General features: G+C 50.1%; 1 protein-coding gene across 4 annotated transcripts in view; it reads left to right on the forward strand.

Annotated features, from left to right (window-relative positions):
- C2H10orf120 (chromosome 2 C10orf120 homolog) overlaps nt 1-20,690 on the forward strand; it is a 73,790-nt gene that overhangs the window by 24,726 nt on the left and 28,374 nt on the right. For 3 of the 4 annotated variants that reach the window (XR_010838784.1, XR_010838783.1, XM_067024430.1), the window contains exon 2: nt 13,013-13,171. The gene's annotated coding sequence lies outside the window, so the exon portion shown is untranslated. Of the gene's footprint in view, nt 1-4,035; nt 4,186-13,012; nt 16,066-20,690 lie in introns of those variants that run through there. The other variant, XR_010838782.1, reaches the window with a different exon arrangement.

A 20,690-nucleotide genomic window follows, 5' to 3' on the forward strand; every position in this document is an offset into this window, starting at 1 on the left:
TCTCCTTGATATATTTTGAAAAGGGAGAATTGAAAAGGGAAGAGCTTTCTCACTCTGACTCAGTGCAGTTTAGTGCCACATGTGTGCACCTCCCACACCATGGCTCACACTGCCTCTGGAAGGTGCTGCCTCTTGCCCCTCACCAGCTTTTTGGAAACAGGCACCACGATGCTTCTCATGGGCTTTAGGCTGCTGTGGCTCTCACTACTCTGCAGCTGCCATCAGTAAGTAATGAGTTTTGTTATCTTCACACTGGTTGCCAATTACCCATCCATAAGCATTTTGCCCTGGTTGGGGGACATGGGAGCTATAAAGGCAAACAACTTGTCAGAGTTCTAACTTGGCAAATCCTTTGTTTAACCAAAGGCACCAGAATAAATCTCATCAATTTAAGAGCTTAGCCTGGGGTAACCCACCAGCCCATCAGTGTAGGCCAAATATCCTGAGGAATGGGGAATGTAATACAGTTATAAAACGTAAAGAGAATGGGGGCATGGGTATGAAAGGCTGGGATGAGACAGCAGAGTCTGAGACAGCAAGGGTTCTGCCCAGGACTCTTTGGAGGTTCAAGGGAAGTTGTCTAGACTTCCTATGATTATTTGTCCCCAACTAGGAGGAGAGGGATGGTGAGGGCCCAGGCTCTGCTTCTGGGGCATGATGAGGACTCTGCACAATGCTATGATTTAGGACTACCAGTTAATGAAGCCACAGATCCCCGAAAGAATGCCACGTAGGGCTTCCCTGGTGGCGCAGTGGTTGGGAGTCCGCCTGCCGACGCAGGGGACACGGGTTCGTGCCCCGGTCTGGGAAGATCCCACGTGCCGTGGAGTGGCTGGGCCCGTGAGCCGTGGCCGCTGAGCCTGCGCGTCCAGAGCCTGTGCTCCGCACCGGGAGAGGCCACAACAGTGAGAGGCCCGCGTACCGCAAAAAAAAAAAAAAAGCCACGTAAATATAATAGTCAACCAGCGAGGGCCTTCTATTTTCCTTACCCTTGTTGGATCAAATCATACTTGACAGTTGTAAAATCACCAGGATCTGGAGAAGCCACACAGGTATCCACAAAGAGCCGTAGGCAGGGATTGGGGCTATGGAGTGTGACCTGGAGAAAGACCTCTTTCCTCTGGCTGGTGTAGTGCGGCCACATGCTCCCCACGTGCTGGGACGTGGGCAACTCGAGAAATGATATGGACACGTCGTAGCTGGCATTCTCCCTTGGGACGTCAGCCCCAGGGACAATTTCAACTGCTAACGGGCCGTCCACCTTGCAGGTGAACTTGAGCTGAGGCACCTTGTGACATACAGTGACTTGGCCAGGGTGGCCCTGTGTTCGGCCTCTGATGGAGTTGTAGTAGCTGAGAGAGCCGAGGCTTTCCTGGGAGGAGAGAGGCAAGTTGGTGGCCAGTGCTCCTGGCTCCCTGACAAGCACTTTCTTCATGAGCAGAGAGCTCTGCTTCATGCCCCCCACCTGGAGCCAGTTTGCTGAGAAGCTGGAGGGCATGAGGCCTCGGGCATGACCTTGCAGGTACCTAAGGCCATGATGGGTGACCTTATGTCCTTGTTTTTGGGAGTTTGGGGTGCATGCAGCGAGCCCCTAGTGTGTGAGTCTGGACTCCCGTCTTCCCTCCTGTGAGGGCCAGGCCGTGGGATGTGAAGTGGGGTGGGAGGTCCACACTGGCTGCTGAATTCTTCCACTGCTCCTCCCTGCTCTTGACCCCAGATCAACCCTGGCTCCCTGTGAGCTGTGGGCCTGGCCCTGCTGACCTTCACTCTCGGCCATGTTCCTTTAAAGCCAACATGACTTGAAGGGGCCAAGTGGGTGCTGAAGGCTGATGAGCAGGGGCCACTGCCTCTGGCAGCCTCCTTCCTGTAGCCTGGTGGGTCGCCAGAGACGCACTCTGCCCAGGGACGCTTGTTCAGGGAAGCCTTGGCCTGTGCAACTCAGATCCAGTGACAGTCTGCCTTGAAACCCTCCAAGGACTGCCCTGTCAGCTTACAGCAGTGTTTCTCACTGGTGTGCCTTGTTTTCCTTTTTTTGCTCCGAAGAACTAATATCTCTGTTCCCCTTTGAAGGGGATGTCACCCTTGTTGAGAATACACAGCTTAGAAGGAAAGCTGAACTCCAGGACAACATGGCCCTGCCCACTTCCAACCGAACTTTGGGCTTCCCGTGGCTCCTGGGCCTGAGTCTCTCCCTCGAGCTCTCCAAGCTGGCTGTTGCCTCGGGGGCTCTGCACTGGCTGACCCCCTGCCTGGAGCCCTCCTCCTGTTCCTCTGTACTTGGCTCCAGCTCCTTGTTCAGGCCTCGGCTCTTTGACCACCCTATTCAAAGTGGCACCCCAAAGCATTTTCTAGCCTCTTCCTTGTTTGATTGTCTTCTTAACCCTTTTCACTATAAAGGACTCTCATTTGTGTGTTTATCCAGTGCCTCTCTCCCTTCTCTCGAATGTAAGAGCCATGGAGCTGTGGCCCTGTCGGTCTTGTTGGCTGCTGTGTCCTCAAGCACCTGAAAGGTTGCTCTTTCACTGACTCTGAAATCAGATACAGGACCTATTTATAGTGGTGTTTTTCCCATAGGTGGCCTGGGGCTGGTCACCACTGCAGGTGGTTCCTGACTTCTGTGTCCTCTGGCCCCAGCGCTGTGGTCAGCACATGAGGTTTGCGGGGGGAGCTGGGCCAGCCAAGGCCAGAGAGGACAGCTGCAGGGTTCTCCCTGCTGGCCTGGAAATGTGTGGGGCCTGTCCTCCTCCCAGACACCGGGGGTGGGGGGGTTCCAGCATGGTTTCTCGGGCGGAAACCTCTTGAGATAAAAACTAGAATGTTTAGAGCAAAAAGGATAAGAATGACCATGGTCTGCACAACCAAAGAGACAAAATGTGAAGTATGGAGTTGAAGTGGTTATTTAGCGTCATGCAGATGGTGTGAATGAATTCAACCTCCAAAAATAGCAAGTATTTTGGTTTTGGTTTTTTTGGCATGTGTCTAAACAGGGGTGTGAAAGAACAGACGAACAGCGTCGGGATCTTGCTTTGGAACGTGGCGCGTTGTTAGATGTGCCTACAAAAGGGTTTTGTGCTTACACACTCGTCCTACGTCTTTGGTATACTTGTTTCCTTAACTTCAGTGATACTGTCTTGTGAAATAAGTAGGTGGTGAAGGAAAATGAAATGATCATATTCATTTCATTATACATAAATATACTAGTATTTGCTTTCTACATTGGGAAACATAGCTCGGAACCTGGTTAGCAATATGGCAGTCAGTCTGCCTTCCCCCACGCTCAACACTGTAGCTCGCACGTGGTGGGTGTGCACTAACGCCGACTAAAAACACATGTTGTAAAAAATGCTTTGGCTTTGCAGCTAAGAGAATAGCATCCAGCTATCCATCTGTCCGTCCACCCATCCATCAGTCCATCAGCAGTCCGCACTTGTTACTACGGATTCCAAATTCAGTATGTATCCCAAATTCCCAAAAGGAAGGACAGTTTAGACAAATTAGTGAGCTGCTCCAGGTCTCACTGAACTCAGAAACAAAGTCATGGCTTGTGCCTTTCCTCTGTCCCTATCCAGGTTTTTAATGGGTGGTTGAATTTTCCAATCCTCTCTTTTTGGCCTCCATCCACAGAAGGGTACCACCACCTTGTCAGTTTCCTACCTGTTGGACGGTGCCACAGCGGCCATAGGGAGTGTTGAAGATCAGGTAGCGCCCTGTGACTTGGGGGCGACACAGCTCATCATTTAAATGGATGTCCCAGGAGGAGTAGCCCAGCCTCTGGAGGTAGCCTTGGTCAAGGGTGACTTGGAAAAGGTGAGGCAAGCAGGAGAGCTGGGCTGCAGGAGGAGGAGGATGGAGAGAAACTCAAAGAGAACCTGCTACACTGGGCATGAAGTGTACTCAGGGGTTTGAGTGTATGTTTACTTTATAAAAGTACCATAGACAGTGCCCTACCTAGGTTGGGGCTGGCTTGGCCCTCACTACCCCCGACCCTCAACTTGACTTTCACTAACTTTGTTTATATCCCTCCCTTTCCAAAAGTCTCGTCATATCCACGGGGGATCCTAACCACAGCACACGTCGCATGGGCCATGAGTCAGAGCCTCTTCTAAGGATTTAAAGTATATCTCGTTTCACATGCTAAGAACATCTGAGCCTGAACATGCATCTCTCTGGGCCTCCGTATGACAGGTAGGTTGGAAAAAGGGAGTGGAAGCCAAGGGTGAGGGTGCAAAGGGGCTTATTCCCCAGCCTCCTAAAGCCCAGTGAGAGGATGGAAATAACAAGAGATCTCAGGGGCGACACAGAAGTTGGTCCCCCTTCAAGCCTGTTCATCCTTCCCCAGACAGTGGCTCTCTACCCTTTCCGGAGCCTCACACCCTAGGAGGGGAGAAGACTTGACTATTGTCCTTGGGTACCACAGAGTCAGCTGGACCTGGTGAGGGGGGAACGAAGAAAAGCAAATGTCAGCTGTGCAGAAGCCCTGGAAGGGGACAGTGTAGCCAGCAGTGGACATGAACGGTAGGGAAATGGATTTATTTGACTCAGCCATTAAGCTGGAGCTCAATGGCATGAAACTACTCCAGGGCAGCTCAGGCTGGAAAATGTGCACTTTACGGCTATCAAAGGACTCCCTGGCCAGACGCGAGGGAAGATGGTAACCCAGGGCCAGGGCCTAGGCCAGGAAGCATGGCTAGCCAGATTTCCTCCGTGCTTCGGACACTTTCAGCCCCAGTCCACTGGCCCTTTGGTTGCTGCACTCAGTGAAAAGGAAACCCCTTGGTGTGTAATCTGAGAATGGAAAATAAATGACCATTTACAGTGGGCCCCCCAACAGCACGTGGGATGGCTGGGACTGTGCACAGACAGTAAGAGTGAGGCTCTGGATGAAAAGGACCCCCAGGCAGCCTCACACTACATGGCTCTCTATGGGATTAATTTTGTCTCAAGGGGACTCTGATAGCTTTTCTGTTTGGGTTCCATTTCTACGCAAAACAAGAGAGATTCCTACATAAAGTAAAACGAACAGCACCTGCAGAAAAACTAGAATGGAAAAGACAAGGTGAGCTAGACTTGTTCACCAAGTCTTAGAATTCCATCACTCTGTGAGATTTCGTGGATAAATGACGGAGAAGTATAAGGATGTACGGCTCCACACAGGAGCAGGTCTTGCCTATGGAAGTCAGAGTGCTAAGACGGATGTCCGGTGACAAAAACTATCCCAGGTATATGCTGAATCTTGGATGAAAGGGACACAGGGGGAAGCCAGGACAGTGCAGGGTTCTGACTTCTGAGGGCCAGGTCAGGGTGGAGAAGGGGGGTCTACCTAGGGCTGTGCCCTTGATGCCCTTGTCAGAGTTTGAAAAAGGGACTTGGACAAATTGTAGTCTGACTGATAGCAGCACGTTCTATGTCCTTAATCATTTTATTACACTATCACTCCTTTCTGTGGCCTCATAACCTTTTAGCTATATTTCGGGACAAGCATTGCACTGAACTGGAATTAGAAAAAACTGGTTAATAAAATCCCATGCCTGTATGATTAAAACATTTACCACAACTGCTATGTAATAACTATTCCTTTGTTATCCTAGAATCTGGGGCCTTGGCGGACCAGACATTTCTCTGGGTGGTGAAATTTGACCTTAGGGACGCTGAGAGAGGAGAGAAGGGATGGAGCCTTAGGAACACCCTAGGGAGGGCCTGGCAAGGCGGGGGAGCTCGGGACCCTGCGCAGACCCCGCCTGCGTCCTCCCAGTGCTGGCGGCCATGCTGCGCCCGGCCCGCGTGAGCGCAGCGCCCCAGCTCATCCTCGGTGCCCGCACAGCGTACGTTGTGCAGCAGGTTGGGCCTGCAGAAAGTGGGCTCAATAAATAAACATCAACATTTACCTAACACGATAAAACTGTAACATATGCACATTTGCATTTAAACAAGTCAGTGGCCTTTGGCGCATGCCTTGTCTGTGCTCATTGCATAATATACACAATGGGCACGATGACATTTGTATGCGAACTGCTGAATTTGAAAACCTGTTTGTTGCAGAACACATATGTTTCAATGAAATAAGAGCCGAGTAGCTCAAAATAACTCATTTTTAAATTAAGGAAAAGTGATAGTATTTGTGTGGAAGGTGACGATAGTGTGGCAGTGGCAGGTGACACTGCAGTGCATACCTCCCATTTTCATTGTGGCTGTCTCAGTCTCAGCGCCATTGACACTGGGGGTGGATAACGCTCTACTGTGGCAGCTGTATTGTGAATTGTAGGACGCTTCACAGCATCCCTGGCCTCTGCCCACTCTATGACGATGGCGTACCCCCAACTGAGACAGTAAAAAGATGTCTCCAGACACAACCAAACATCCTGTGGGGAGGTACAGTTATTCCCAGTTGAGATTCACTGGAGCAAATAACAACTAACGTTATGTCCTAAGAAATAAAAAGCAAATATCAATAAATTCAGACTTAAAAATGTCAAACTCCAAAAATCAGCAACTAAGCTCAGCCTCCAGGCAACACACTAAATAGTCCTTGACTGGGGAGCCCGGAAATTATAGTAGGAAATTCGTGTTGGAAGGCTAACCTTGAGACTGCGGGGTACGTGTCATGACAGCTGTTTGTAATAACTGTTTTCCAGAAACGATAGAATGGTACTCTATGCCCCAAAACATTAGACCTGTGAAGTCCATAGATTTGAAATATAGGATGCCAAATCTTCTCACATTGTTTTCAGCAAATAAATGTGCGTGGAATGAATGAGTGAATGATAAATACACTTTGCTCATAATACATAACACTCCCTGATTTTAGTCATGTCCTCCCCATTCTAAAGGAAATTTAGGCATCAGGTAAAACCAACACTCCACAGCCGACCCATTATATTTGAAGGCAGCATGTAACCATCACATCCTTGACGGCTGTGGCCAGTGAACGCAGACAGAAAGCAGTGGCAGAGGTCTGGGACAGACTGTGTGACAGTGTTAGGAAGACAGAATGAACCAAACGTGACCCAGTGTAGAAAGATGAAGCCAGGGCTGAACATTATCAGGAAAAGTAATATTTTCATTAAAAAGTTACTCCTGTATATGTATGTGTATACAAATATATATGTATAAATACATGGATATAAATACGCATTACAATGGGATGCATTCCTTTAAAAATGGGTGATGGTTGGAGAAAGAGTAGGAAGCACAATGTACATGATACAAGGAACGAATGAACGGAGGCTATTTCATATGCAGAAGAGAAATCTTAGTAGGAACGTGATAGAAATTCTTGAAGGGAAGAAGAAAAAATTTGTTTTGTGTAGCACCAGAGGGAAGAATAAAGATCAGAAAAATGGTAATGAAGAAGAACAGTTTAGGGTCCAGCCAGAGGAAGAGGCTGTGTCCCAAATGGAGCTGGCTGAGAGTGGAGGGGTGAGGTCCTCACGTGTGGGTCACCCCAGCTGAGGCTCCCTCCAAGGCAGGTGTCGGGGATGCTCGTGGGGTCTTCTCCAATTGCACAGGAAGTAGAGCTCAGACTTTCTAAGCTAAGACTTTGTGAGCTCAGATGACCAGACCAATTTTCACCTAATATGTGAAAGGATTTGTCACCTGGTGCTGTAGGCTGAATGTCTGTCCCCTCGAAATTCATATGTTGAAACCTAACCCTCAGTATGATAGTATTAGGAGGTGGGGCCTTTAGGAAGTGATTAGGTTATGAAGGCAGCGCCCTCATGATGGGATTAGTGTGCTAATAAAGAGGCCTGAGAAAGTTCCCGCTCCCTTCCACCACGTGAGGTTATAGTGAAAGCCGGCCATCTATGAACCCGGGAGCAGGTCCTCAGCAGATACCGAATCTGCTGGTATACTGATCTTGGACTTTCCAGCCTGCAGAACTGTGAGAAAATAAAGTTCTGTTGTTTATTAAGATACCCAGTCTATTACAATTTTGTTACAGTGGCTGAAATGACTCAGACACTTGGAAAAGCGACCTGTTGGGGAAAGCATGGTTTCAAATCCGATCCGGCCTTTGATGCAGAGAAAAGCAAAGCTGCTTACTTGAGGCTGGGGATTGTCAGCTCTACGTGGAACTCCTCAGCCAGGCGTATCACCCAGACACACTCCACGTCACTGGGGTAGTTTGTTGGATACCAAGGACTGGAGAAGGAGCCCGACAGACTTGAAATGACTCCCCCCCAAAAGTGGCTTCCTTCCTGTGAAAACAAATGAGAGAGCCAGGGCTGGATTCTTCAGGCGTGCAACTTGCATTTTCCTGAGTACAGAATCCAGAATTCCAGCAAGCTCAAAAGTGAATCACAAAATGGGAAGGGATCATGCTGGTGTAGACATGGTTGTGGCTTGGCTGGTGTGTGGTTGTACCCTGAGAGGGAGTGAGGGAGGAGGAAAGATGTATGACGGGTAGGCAGGACCTTAAGACTGTAGGTGAGACTGGAAATGGATTGGATATGTACATGGCAGGTGTGGGGTGTCCAGTGACACGTCCTTAATGCTCTCCCCAGCTTCCTGTCTTGCAAACCAGCCCAACTAAGATGCAGAAAGTCCATCTACTTTTGAGGGCTCCGTCTCACCACCTCCTTCCCCTCATGCAGACAGGACAGCAGACGTCTATTCTACATTTATGAATTATCACCATGATTCCACCCTTTACAGGTTATACTTTCAGTGGAAGAGAGTTACCTTGTGGGATAGGCGCTTGGGGAATGGCAGCTGCAAAAATCAGAACCAAAAAAATCAGGGAAAAGCTTGGCACAATCACATGACCTTATATCAATACCTAAGTACAAATGAAGGAAGCTGCGACTGCTCTTGAATCTTAATATATGGTGTGGACACACTCTTTCCTCTTTTCTCCCTGATCTGAGATGCAACCTCTCCCCTTCCTTCAGTGAGTCACCAGGAAATCACAGACAATGCACAGTCACATGATTTGTTTTCTCTTCTGTGCTGGGGTCCACCAACCCAAGGGCTGTCCTGAGACTGACCAGTCATGAGGCATCACCTACAGTAACATCTGGGCTGATGACCATGCCACAGTGCCTGTAGAAATTTATCCGGTGCCAAAATGCAGAGGGACAATGCAGCTTTCAAACCCGGAAAGCTGAGAGCCATGGTGGGGAAAGGTAGGTTGGACAAGTATTCCAATGAAGCAAGACGGGTCCCTTCCCAGAGTTCCGCCTCTGCAACCCACACCAGGAGGGCAACCTACGAGGGATGGCGCCTTCCACCTGGGATGCCCTCGGAACCTGGACCGGAGTGGGTAAGAGGCTCCAAGGCGTGTCCCTCCAAATGCACCCTAGTGGTGCCAGCCCAAGGTAGGGACCGCTGCTATAGCCACCTCGCCTGGCCCCCAAACACTGCAAGGAGCACCCCTGACCCCGACTTTCCCCAAGCCAGGCCACCACTGAGGGCAGAGAGTGGTACCAGTCACTGGGTAAGGCTCGGGGGGAGGATGCGTGGGGCCCGGGGTGCCAGCGAGCAGGCAAGCAAGCGGCTGAGAACTCATCCTGGAGAGGCGGGCAGATGCACGAGGCAAGAGCGTAGGTGCTCTGACCCAGCAGGAACCTGAGTTAGGAGATCACTGCTGCACATCCACTTTGAGTAGGTTACCTGAAGAAGGCGCACCTTTCTCTAGTCCTGCTGTGTTGGCTAAGCCAGGAGGCCCACAGAAGAGCCCCAGATGTTTTCACTTCCCCGATCTGCTTTCTACCCGCTGGGAGAGCTCGACATTCAGTGCTTCTTTGTTTACTTGCCTACTTTCACTCTCTAATTCGTATCCCTGAGAGGTAAACCTTTCCTCCTTCCTCTCTGTATCAACCCTCTTCTCAGCCACTGTGATGGAACCATCCTCTTTCAGTCCCCTCCTGCCCCTCTGTGATCTGTTGTCCAGAGGGGAGAGTTTCAGATGCCATTTCATTTGGGAAATGTGACTTTTAGCTCGTTGACCAAGCCCCTGGTTCTCAGCCTTGCCTGCATGTTGGAATCACACAGGAAGCTTTAAATATCACTGATGACTGGCTGTGACCCCAGAAGTGCTGATGTGACTGGTCTGGGGTGCAGCTTGAGCATCGGGAGTTTTTAAAGCTCGCTGGGTGATTCCAGTGTCTATGTCACTGTCCACCTGTGCCTGGGTCCAGACAGAGGTTAGATTTCTTTTTTAATATAAATTTATTTATTTATTTATCTATCTATTTATTTATTTATGGCTGTGTCGGGTCTTCATTGCTAGGCACGGACTTTCTCTAGTTGCGGCGAGCAGGGGCTACTCTTCGTTGCAGTACGCGGGCTTCTCATTGCAGTGGTTTCTCTTGTTGCAGAGCACAGGCTCTAGGCACGCAGGCTTCAGTAGTTGTGACACATGGGCTCAGTAGTTGTGGCTCGTGGGCTGTACAGCTCAGGCTCAGTAGTTGTGGCGCACGGGCTTAGCTACTCCACGGCACGTGGGATCTTCCCAGACCAGGGATCGAACCCATGTCCCCTGCATTGGCAGGCGGATTCTTAAACACTGCACCACCAGGAAAGTCCCGAGGTTAAATTTCTTATTCACTTTGCAGAGATAATGGAAATTCAGTGTCAGACCTACCTGGGGGTGCAGGAATCACATCTGGAGCCCAGTCCCCTGCATCTGCATGCATTAAAAAGAGGTAAATTTAGGAAATATAAGTTAAATCTTATAAAGACGAGTGGTGGTTTTCTAGTGTGGGCAAGTCCCAAACAGGCAGGCTTCGTCTTACACAAGCAAGAACAGGGCATGTTTAGACTGGAGAAGCAGTTCCAGACCTGAGAGAGGCTGCAAGGAACAGGACCAGAAAATTGTGTGGCCCTGGAGCGTGTGTTCAGAAGAGAGCGTGGCTCTCAGCATTCTCTGCCATCCCGGCTGAAGGGACATTCATCTGTCTGGTCACCTGGCCCTGCTCTGTGCACACCTTCCACCCGAGATGCTGAAAGACCAGAAAGAACCTGCTGCAGGAGGAGAGGTACCTGAGCAGATGACGCCAGCATCCTCATGGTGACCACAATTGTGGTCTGACCAGCCAGAGCTGGGGTACTGGCCAAGATGGCTCTCACTTCCCGAACACTGAGTGGTGTCCAGGAGGATGTCTCCAGAGCCCAGGCCGAAGTGGGCCTTTCCAGGGGCAGCGACGTCCCTTCCACACCCCAGCTGTCGGCACACGACCTCAGCTTTGTTCAGGTCCCATAGGTGGTCACACACGGTGCCCCAGGCTCCTCGTGGAGGATCTCCAGGCGTCCTGAGCACCGTCCAGAACCACCCACCAGCCGCAGCTCTGGTCCATCTTCTAAACAAAGCAGGATTTTATTTTTGAGTGTAGGGAGTTCTAAGTAAGAAGGATTTCTAGCTCCCGTATTTGTGGCTAAGGGAAATAAATGCAAGAATGAAGCCTTAAGGCTGTCTCGATTCTGTAATGCATTGGGCTGAAGGGCTTAAGAGTGAGACAGAGGCGGGTTTGGGCCCCAGCTCTACTGCTCCCTAGTTGTGTAACCTTTGACAAGTCGTTTCATCTCCCTGGGCCCCAGTTTCCTCATTTGTGGAACGGGGCTTCTGGCAGCATGTATCTCAGAGGTGACAAGCCAACAAGAGTGTGACTATAGAGCACAGTGCTTAGCCCCTTGGGTTCTACAGATCTTGCTGTGTGGTTCTCTGTGTTGCAAAGCTGGGTTCCTGGGGAAATGGGTTCCCAGCTGCTTCTTTGGACATGTCTTGGATAAGTGCTTGGATAAGTGTAGATTTAGTCCCCTGAAGGCACCTGGCCACAAGGGTGTCTAGGACTTCATAAAGCCCAATGGGAATGGCGTTTTCTGGGCTGACGGGCTGTGGCCAGCTGGAGTCACCTGCGGTCTCCTGGAGACGCCCTAGGGACAGCCTTCCCTTACTGTGTCCACAGGCTCTGCCACCCTGCCCTTCTTTCAGTTTCTCTAATATGTCCAACTCTTTCCTCCCTGAGAGCAGCCCTTGCATTGCTATTCTTTCTGCCTAGAATGCCCCTTCATGGTCACGCATCACGTATCACCTCCTCAGCAAGGCTGCCGTCCCCATTCAATCCACGATAGCACCTCCTCCTCCCCAGGCACTCTCTCTTCTATCCCATCTGGCTCTGTATCCCCAGCCTTATCACTGCCCCCAAATCGTTTTGTTTATTTACTTGTTTCTTATGTCTCGATCCGTCCCCACTCACCCAAATCCAAGCTACTGTAAACTCCACGAAGGGAGGGCATTGTACTGTTCACTGTGTCCCCAGCAGTTATAACTGGGCCTGGCACAGAGTAGGACCTTAGTGAAGATGATTGGATGAGAAAATGATGATCTTGTGTCAATGAATGGTCTGGATTTCAAATGCTAGACCTTACTTAGCCTGCCCAGGGCAAGATCTCAAGCATACTTTTGAAGGTCAAATATATAAGGAATTCCCTTACTCAGAAACAAACACCTCCCAGATTCAATATACAGCCAGGGAGTTTCCATCCGAATTTCTAATGACCTGAGTTACTGGGGCCCCACAATCGGCAGGTAAGTTTGCTTTCTGGGTGCAAACTGGACCTGGTCCTGGAATGACAGGCTACAGCGTCCATCCATTAAGGAGTCCCCAAGCCTCTTATTTGGGTGAGTCTCGGGTCCAATGCAGGCAAGATGTAGAGTGAGCCAGCTGGTGGAGGGAAGAGAATTCTTGCAAGTTTGACTTTTACATTTCAGCACCCTGGACAGTTCCCAGGCAGCCGGCAGTGCCGGATGCAGCCGTGGAGAGGAGCCGCCTGCCCATTCAACATACAGGCTGCACGTCACTGCTTTATTTCATCGCTCATGAGGCCCTCTTAATGGAAAAACCTAGCAGCGATGCAGCAGGGCTTATATGTGTGTGTGTGTGTGTGTGTGTGTGTGTGTGTGTGTGTGTGTGTGTGTGTGTGTGTGTCTGTGTGTGTGTGCTTTTAAAACTGAACCCCAGGCCTCTGCTAATAGGGAAATCCCTTAAATTAGAAAACTGTTCTGTCTTTTCAGGGCCAAAAACCTGCTTGAAGCTTTCTATCTGACTCTCTTTCGCCCTGCGGAATTGCACTGAACAGAGCATAAAAGCCACTGTTGGTGATCACAGAATCACTTCGGAACACCACAGTCTCATTGATGGAGGAGGAGGAGCAAAACATCACAGCTACTGAGGCACAGAATTTGCCCATGGACAGCAGGCAATCCTGGGGCCGTCAGAGATTTCAGCTGAGTCATATGGGCATCCAAGGATGTCTTCCAGCCTGGGGGAGTCACAGTGGCGGGTGAGCGGCAGGTTAGGGCATCCTGGATCTTAAAGTTTTAAAAGTATGACAATCGCAGGATTAAATCGTTGGATTATACTTTAAATTGCATATTAATATATAAAATATCAATTAACTTTTTCAGATGCCTTATTAACAGAACTCTTATTATCTTTGTCTACAGAATGTGTGAGGCTTATGGTTACAACTTAGTAATAGAAATTTAAAAATCATAACGGTTTTGGCCAATCACAACTTACACAGAACATTAGGAAATGTGAATGTACACACTGCACATAAAATCTGAACAGTAAAATCATCCCAGTGATCAGCATGTAACCGACATCACAGCCCGATTTTCCTACCTCTGTATTTCACAACATTTTTCATACCCAAATTCTTGGGGAGAACAAACTTGATTTTAAAATAAAAATAGGGACTTCCCTGGTGGTCCAGTGGTTAAGACTCCGTGCTCCCAATGCAGGGGGCCCAGGTTCCACCCCTGGTCAGGGCACTAGATCCCGCACGCCGCAACTAAGAGCCCACATGCTGCAAGGAAGATCCCGCGTGCCACAACTAAGACCCGGCACAGCCATAATAAATAAATAAATAGATATTTTAAAAAATAAAATAATGTCAGCGTGTAGAAGAGTATTTGCGCTTTGGTAATTATCCAAAAGGATGTGTATGAGAGCTGATTTTGAAGAAATGGATAACTGATAACATGACAGGCTTTAGAGATATGGGTTCAAGGTTCTCACTTCATTGTGGGCTGTGTCCTTAGGGTTTTAGTCAACAAAGATAACGTGTTTCTAGGATATCCTTTGGCACAGGGCATGTCGGACTCCATGGACCAAGCAACAATTCAGGGCATGATAAAGGGGGATTTTCATAGCATTTCACGGTATTGTTGTGTTTGTGGCATGATGTGTGTCACAGACAACAAGAAGAAGGGCTTTGTACAGACTCTGCTTACAGAATCATATACTGGTGAAGAGCTAGGCCACTTACATCCAACAGAACTAGAAGGCTGGCCTTGGGCCAGTTAGGTAACCTCTCTGAGCCTCAGCTTCTTTGTCTCTAGTTGGGATGACAAGGACATCTGTCGTAGGGCTAAAGTGATGCTGGAACATGACAAAGCATACAAAACACATAGTACAGAACCTGAGCACACTAAAAAAAGTCAGCTCTTTCTTTATGTCCTGAAGATTAAAAAATGGCAATGACTTAGGAAATACTATCCTTTTTATATCAGAGATGAGGCAATGACTCTACCATCCCCTTTCACTCTGTGGCAACATTTAGAGGATTCAGGGCTCAAGGCTGGAGTAGCCAGCTAATGTATGTGTATGGAAAGCCTCTTAATTTTTAAGCTTGCTTAAAATGTAAAGAAAAAGAAAGTCTAAGAGAATAAATATTGGTACCCAGTGTACAGTAAGGGCAAAGCTGATAAGGATATTTTTAGAAAAAAATCAAAAGAAGAACCATCATAGTAATGTTAAATCAAATATGTTAATAAACCACTTATTGAATTTTTCAAGCTAGAAATAGCTCATTGGATAGCACTACAAAAACAACTCCAGCTTCAAACTGGAAAGAATTTTGCATTCTTCTGGTTTTGCCCCTAAATGTTTCCCACTAAAAGAAACATCTTTATTATGATTTCACAAGTCCACCATACTCTTATTTAGGTGGACTCTTCCCTTTAAAAGTTGTTTTCTTACTTCAAAGTTGGAATCAAGAGTTCTATGTAGAATTTTTTATCCACGTGGATCTCCCAAACACACTGGACGTCTACTGAGTAGTCTCCTGGATGCAGTGGACTGGAAAATGAGCCGGAGAGCCTAGAAATGACCCCTCCACAAGAGTTACTTCCTCCTGAAATGACAGGAAAAAGGACGCCAGGATGTGCCTCCATGGCAACACTTATGTGATCCCACTAACGACTGCCTCACAGCCAGCGGCCTGGTGGAGTCAGGCTGCCGTCGGAATGGATCTTTCGCCTAAACGTCCCTTGCGAAGGAGAGTCCATTCAATCTAATTCTTATGGGTCAAAAAGTATTAATGCATGAGAGCTCCCTGCCTTTCTCCCTCCCTCTATCACCTGATGAAGAAAATATTACCTTTGTCCTTTCTGTTTACTCTCTCCTCGCTCTTTCTAAAGTGGAAGGGTTCTCGCTTGCTGGGAGAGAGGCAGAGCAGATCGACATGAGGGTTTGGGAAAGAGAGACAGAGACGGAGGCTTGACGTGCCTGGGGAAGGGGTGAGTCTGACGAGGTTTGGGTCTGAGGAATCGGAGATGGAGGGAACGGGGGTGGAATGGACTGTTTTGGGAGGTTATGACCGGGACCTCCCTTTAACTACTTTTTCATCACTTTTTCTGGGTATATTGTGTTTTCTTCAACTCAATATCTACTGCAACTGGAACTTACAGGTTTGGGATTTATAAGAATTAAACAAGGGGCTTTCATGGTGGTGCAGTGGTTAAGAATACACCTGTCAATGCAGGGGGCACGGGTTCGAGCCTTGGTCCAGGAAGATCCCACATGCCGCGGAGCAACTAAGCCCGTGCGCCACAACTACTGAGCCTGTGCTCTAGAGCCTGCAAGCACAACTACCGAGCCCACGTGCCACAACTACTGAAGGCTGTGCGCCTAGAGCCCACGCTCTGCAACAAGAGAAGCCACTGCAATGAGAAGCCTGCGCACCGCAACAAAGAGTAGCCCCCGCTTGCCGCAACTAGAGAAAGCCCACATGCAGCAATGCAGACCAAACGCAGCCAAAAATAAATAAATTAATTAATTTTTTTAAAAAAAGTGGACCTACACTCATTTGGCTCTGGTCACCTAGCTGCAGCTTTTCCCTAGAAGGACCAGCTAGGCTCTCCAGGCATTACATGATTTTAGCCCTTTATCTCCAAGTGGTGGTAAGAAAAGTTCAATGGAGCTTCTGGAAGCCCAAGATATAGGTAAGAACAGAGGAACAAAAAATGAAAGATGAAAAAGAAAGGACAGGGAAGGACACAGAGAAGAAGGGGCAGAGAAGGTGTTCATCGTGGAAGCCCTCCAAAATGACGCCCCTGGGTGGCGCCCTGGCAATGTTGCTGTGCTAACAGCCACATGTCCTGCACACGTGGTGTCCATGCTGGGAGACTGAGAAGGCTGTCACCACTTGACTAACAGAAATGGAGCAGGAACCATAAATTCACTGCCCTTCATTACTGACACTTCACGCAGAACACAGGCTCGGAGGGGTGACCTAGACAGGGCAGTAGTACTTTGCTCGATTTCCTTGAAGAATCACCTTAGGGCTCGAGCTAGACGATGATGGTCAGGGCAGCCAAGGACACCCCAGTCTCACCTGTAGCCACCGTCCCCGCCATGGCATCCAAAGGGCGACCTGTCAAACACACAAAGGACATGGGACTGTCAGCTGGCACTGAGGTCCACACACCCACACAAGGAGCCTCCAAGGAGCTGGTAACAGATACGCTGTCAGGGTCCCTCCCAGAACTACGGAGTCAGTCTCTGGAGGTGAAGCCAGAGAGTGCAGGGGGTGGTAATATACAGGAGGGAAGAAGCACTGATCCAGATCTTCCTAGACTTTGATGCATTTGTTCTCTGTCATACATGTAAATGAGATATTTTTAAATTCGGGAGTTTAAGAAAACGAAAGACGTGAAATTCTGGCTCCTGCGGCCAGTTTCCGTGCCCTCAGTGTTGGGAGTTATGAGGCTCCCATGTAAGAATAGGAAGAAGCACCAACTGACTGATTTCTGTGGCCCGGTGCTACTCAAAGACAGAGTCAGGACCTAAGGAGGCTTTGGCTCCTCCTTCCTGCCCCCAACATCTCTGCAGCCAGTGACACCAGTGGCCCAGATCTTCCTATTGGAGGTTCTCTCTGAGGACCAATCCATTCCCACTTGCTGAAGTTGACAGCCAGGAGGGGCTGTGACTGCAGCTTTATTAGACCTCGTCTACCCAGCTGTGGTCATGACTCACCCTCTGGCCGGGAGCTGGCCAAGGGCAAGGCATCAAGGGACCAGGGGGTTTGATGAAGGAGAGAGGGCCCAGGCGTGGGAAACTCCAGGTGTTGACGCTGAGGGCATGTGGGAAAACCCACAGCAAGGAAGCTCCATGGGGCCAGGGTCGCACCCGGAACAAGGCAGAGGCAAGGAGAGGATAGGAACGAAATTGGACCTTGACTTCGGCCCAGTCTGGCCCACCAGCCATCTGCCCCTGGGCAGGAAGGGTCCTTAACTGTCTCTCATAGCTAACCACCCGCTGCCCACGTGTCACTGCCAGCCCATCACAACCCCAAAGAGCTGCGCAGAAGCTTGAGAAATTTCGAATCTGCCTCCTGAGCGGGAAATGCCCAGTGAGTGAAGAGGTAGAAAGCGGGGTAGGACCAAATGATTTCTAAGGGGCTCTCCCTCTCTCCCACTGGACAATAAGTGACTTCACGTCTCTCAGCCGCCACACCGGCTTGCAGAGTAAGACCCGCCCAATTTCCAGCAGAACTCCTTCCCCCAGGTTCTCACGGACCACACACGTCAACACCACCTTCCCCACCCGGTAGTGTGAGCGCTGAGTATTCGGCATCTGTAAGTGGGAGAGATGAAAATATCTGCTGCCAGCGAACAACGTCCTGCTTTATTCTCAACTGTGATTTTTACACTGTCTCTTGAAAAGGACTTCCTCGGAAAGGCCCAAGCTGGGCTCTGCCTGGGGAGGGGCCGGGGGTACCTGAACAGATCACGCCGGCATCTGCCCCGGGCCCCACAGCTGTGGGCAAAGCAGCCAACGTGGGGGCTCTCCTCCAGGTGCTGGACCTGCCCCCTGCAGTGCACGCCGTCAGGGAGGATCTTTCCAGAACCTTCCCCAAAGTGGGCCTCGCCCACCCAGCCGCACCCCAGCTGCCTGCAGACGGTGTTTGCTTCCGGCAGGTCCCAGAGGTCGTCCCACACCGTCCCCCAGACTCCCTGGTGGAAAAGCTCCACGCGGCTGCCCAACAGCCGCGTGGGGGCCCAGGCTCCTGGGGAGGAACAGGGGTCTCGGGGTGACGCCGCCCCCTCTGCCCGTTGACGACTGGACTGCCTTCTACCACCCTGGCTTCGCTTACTTTCCACAGCTTTGCAACCTACACCCTTCACGCTGCCATGAGGACCCCGTGCTGTCTTCCAGACGTGCGGATTTCAGAAGCCTATGACGGCGTCCTTATCCACGCCCTATTTAAGATGGCTTGTCTGGGGCGGATTCTCCTCTGCCTTCTAAACTTGCTCTTTACCGTGTGACCCTGCAGCTGCTCCCAAGAGGCTGAGCCTATTTTCCTACTCCTTGACCCTGGGCCGGCCACCTGAGATTTGCTTGGGCCAACAGCATGTGGCAGAGGTGTGCGGAGCTGAGGCCTCATGACAGGCCCCGTGGGAGCTCTGAGACGGCCACGTGAATGAGCCTGGGTAGCCTGCTGGGGGATGAAAGACACGTGACCTTGTCACCTTTGTCACTTCAGAAGACATAATACAGAAAGAAACAGCCTTACCCGGAGGTGTAGAAGCAGGTGGGTTACGGGCCACTGATGTCACCGGTGACGTGGGAAGTAGGTTCTCATAGGCTGTTGATGGTGACAAAGGAAGGAGTGACGTCAGGGGAGAGACAGAACATCGGGAAAAGGTACACAGCTGCCTCAAGAGGGCACCTGCCCCCCTCCCAGGGTTCAGCGGGAATAATGATGACACTGCACGCTGAGGTCAGTGACCTCCTGTCCCCAAGATGCCCATCTAGGATGGCCCACGGCGTTATTGCCTGTTGACAAACTAACACGTGCCACATGGCCACTAGCAAAAGCAAAGACCGTGGACAGTCAGCCCCAAGTGGCCTGCTGTACGGGGGCTCTCAGCTGCCCTCACCCCAGGGATGTAGTGACTCCACCTGAACAAAGCAAGGAAAGTCACACAGTGGTTCCTTCAGGGAGGTGGACAGGAAAGAGGACATCAGATCTGAAATGCTTGAGGGAACCTTTGGGGCCGAGGGAACTGTTTTGTATCTTGACTGCAGCAGCGATCACACAGCTGTGTACAGTCACCGAAGTCCAGCAACCTGGACCTTAGCGTGGGTGAACTTTATGGTATATAAATCACACCTTAATAAAACATGAGTTGATGGGTGATAGATGGATTGATAAATTTATCATACAATCTAGGTAGGAGTTCTCTGTTAAATTCTTCAAACTTTTCTGTATACTTGAAAATTTTCATAATAAAACGTTGGCGGCGGGTAAAGTGTCCCTCCGTTTCTGTTATAAGACTCACATCTGTTTTTTGACAACAGTCTCTCGCTTTCCTGGTGGCGTACACTTCATTCAACTAATCCACGTGGCTGCTTATTCCCTTGTTAGTCTCAGAGTGTCAAAAGCATAGAATTTTAGGGAGCATGGCATCCAACGTGCCTGTTCTAATGACGTGGAGGCCGAGGGCCAAGGTCATTTAGCTGGCAAGAAACCAGCTGGGATCAGATTCCGACAGCTCAGGGCCCTCCCATTCTCCCACATCACCTCCCTTAGGTCAGCATGTGACCAAAGGAAGGAACCATGGCTGGGTGAGTGCCTGCCAGGTGCCAGGAATTTTTAGGCATTGTCCAGTCCATGAGCTTGTTCGATTCTCTGTATTATTCCCACTTTAATGAAGAGGGATCCAGATGAAATGAGATGGAGAGAAGCCGTAACTTGGCTGAGGTCACTTAACTGAGGGGGATCATATGTCATGTCTGTCTCTCCTGTTAGGGAGCAAACCCCATGAAAGAAGGGACCAGGGGTTTGATCACTGCTGTGGCCCCAGCGCCATACTGGCAGAGTTTGGCACGTGTTTGACTGAACGGATGAGTGAGAGAATGAAGCTGGGAATCAAACCAGGATCTGACTCTGAACCTCAGGATCTTCTTATATCACACGGAGTCTAGTAGAGGACGCCGGATGTCACCCGGATCCTACCTGTAGGCGGGGCAGCTGTGGACTCAGCACCTGTAAGGTACATGCTACCACATCTTAATGGGCGAACGTTTACCGGGAACGTCCTACACGTAGGGAGCAGTGGAAGGCAGAAAGAGAGGCAGAGACCCTGCCCTCGAGGAGCCTGGCCTTTCCTGGTGATTTGGGACACAAGCCTAGGCGGCAAGTGTTGACTGTCCCGGGAGAGCGTCAGGGGTCCCTGCTCCCCGGGGCATCAGGCATTGAGGAGGTGCGGCTCAGGATGAGCAGGTGCAGACTGAGGGCTCGTCATTCGTAGAGACGTTACTCCAGCCACTGGCGGGACAGAATCGGGAAAGATGGGGAGGACCGTGGGGCAGAGGGCCAGCCCCAGGGACACACAGGTCTGGGAGGTCACCAGGCCCAGACGTGGAGGGCCTAGGACACCAGCTGACACATTGGGCCCA

This window comes from Kogia breviceps, chromosome 2 (assembly GCF_026419965.1).
Source record: "Kogia breviceps isolate mKogBre1 chromosome 2, mKogBre1 haplotype 1, whole genome shotgun sequence".
Lineage (NCBI taxonomy): Eukaryota > Metazoa > Chordata > Mammalia > Artiodactyla > Physeteridae > Kogia > Kogia breviceps.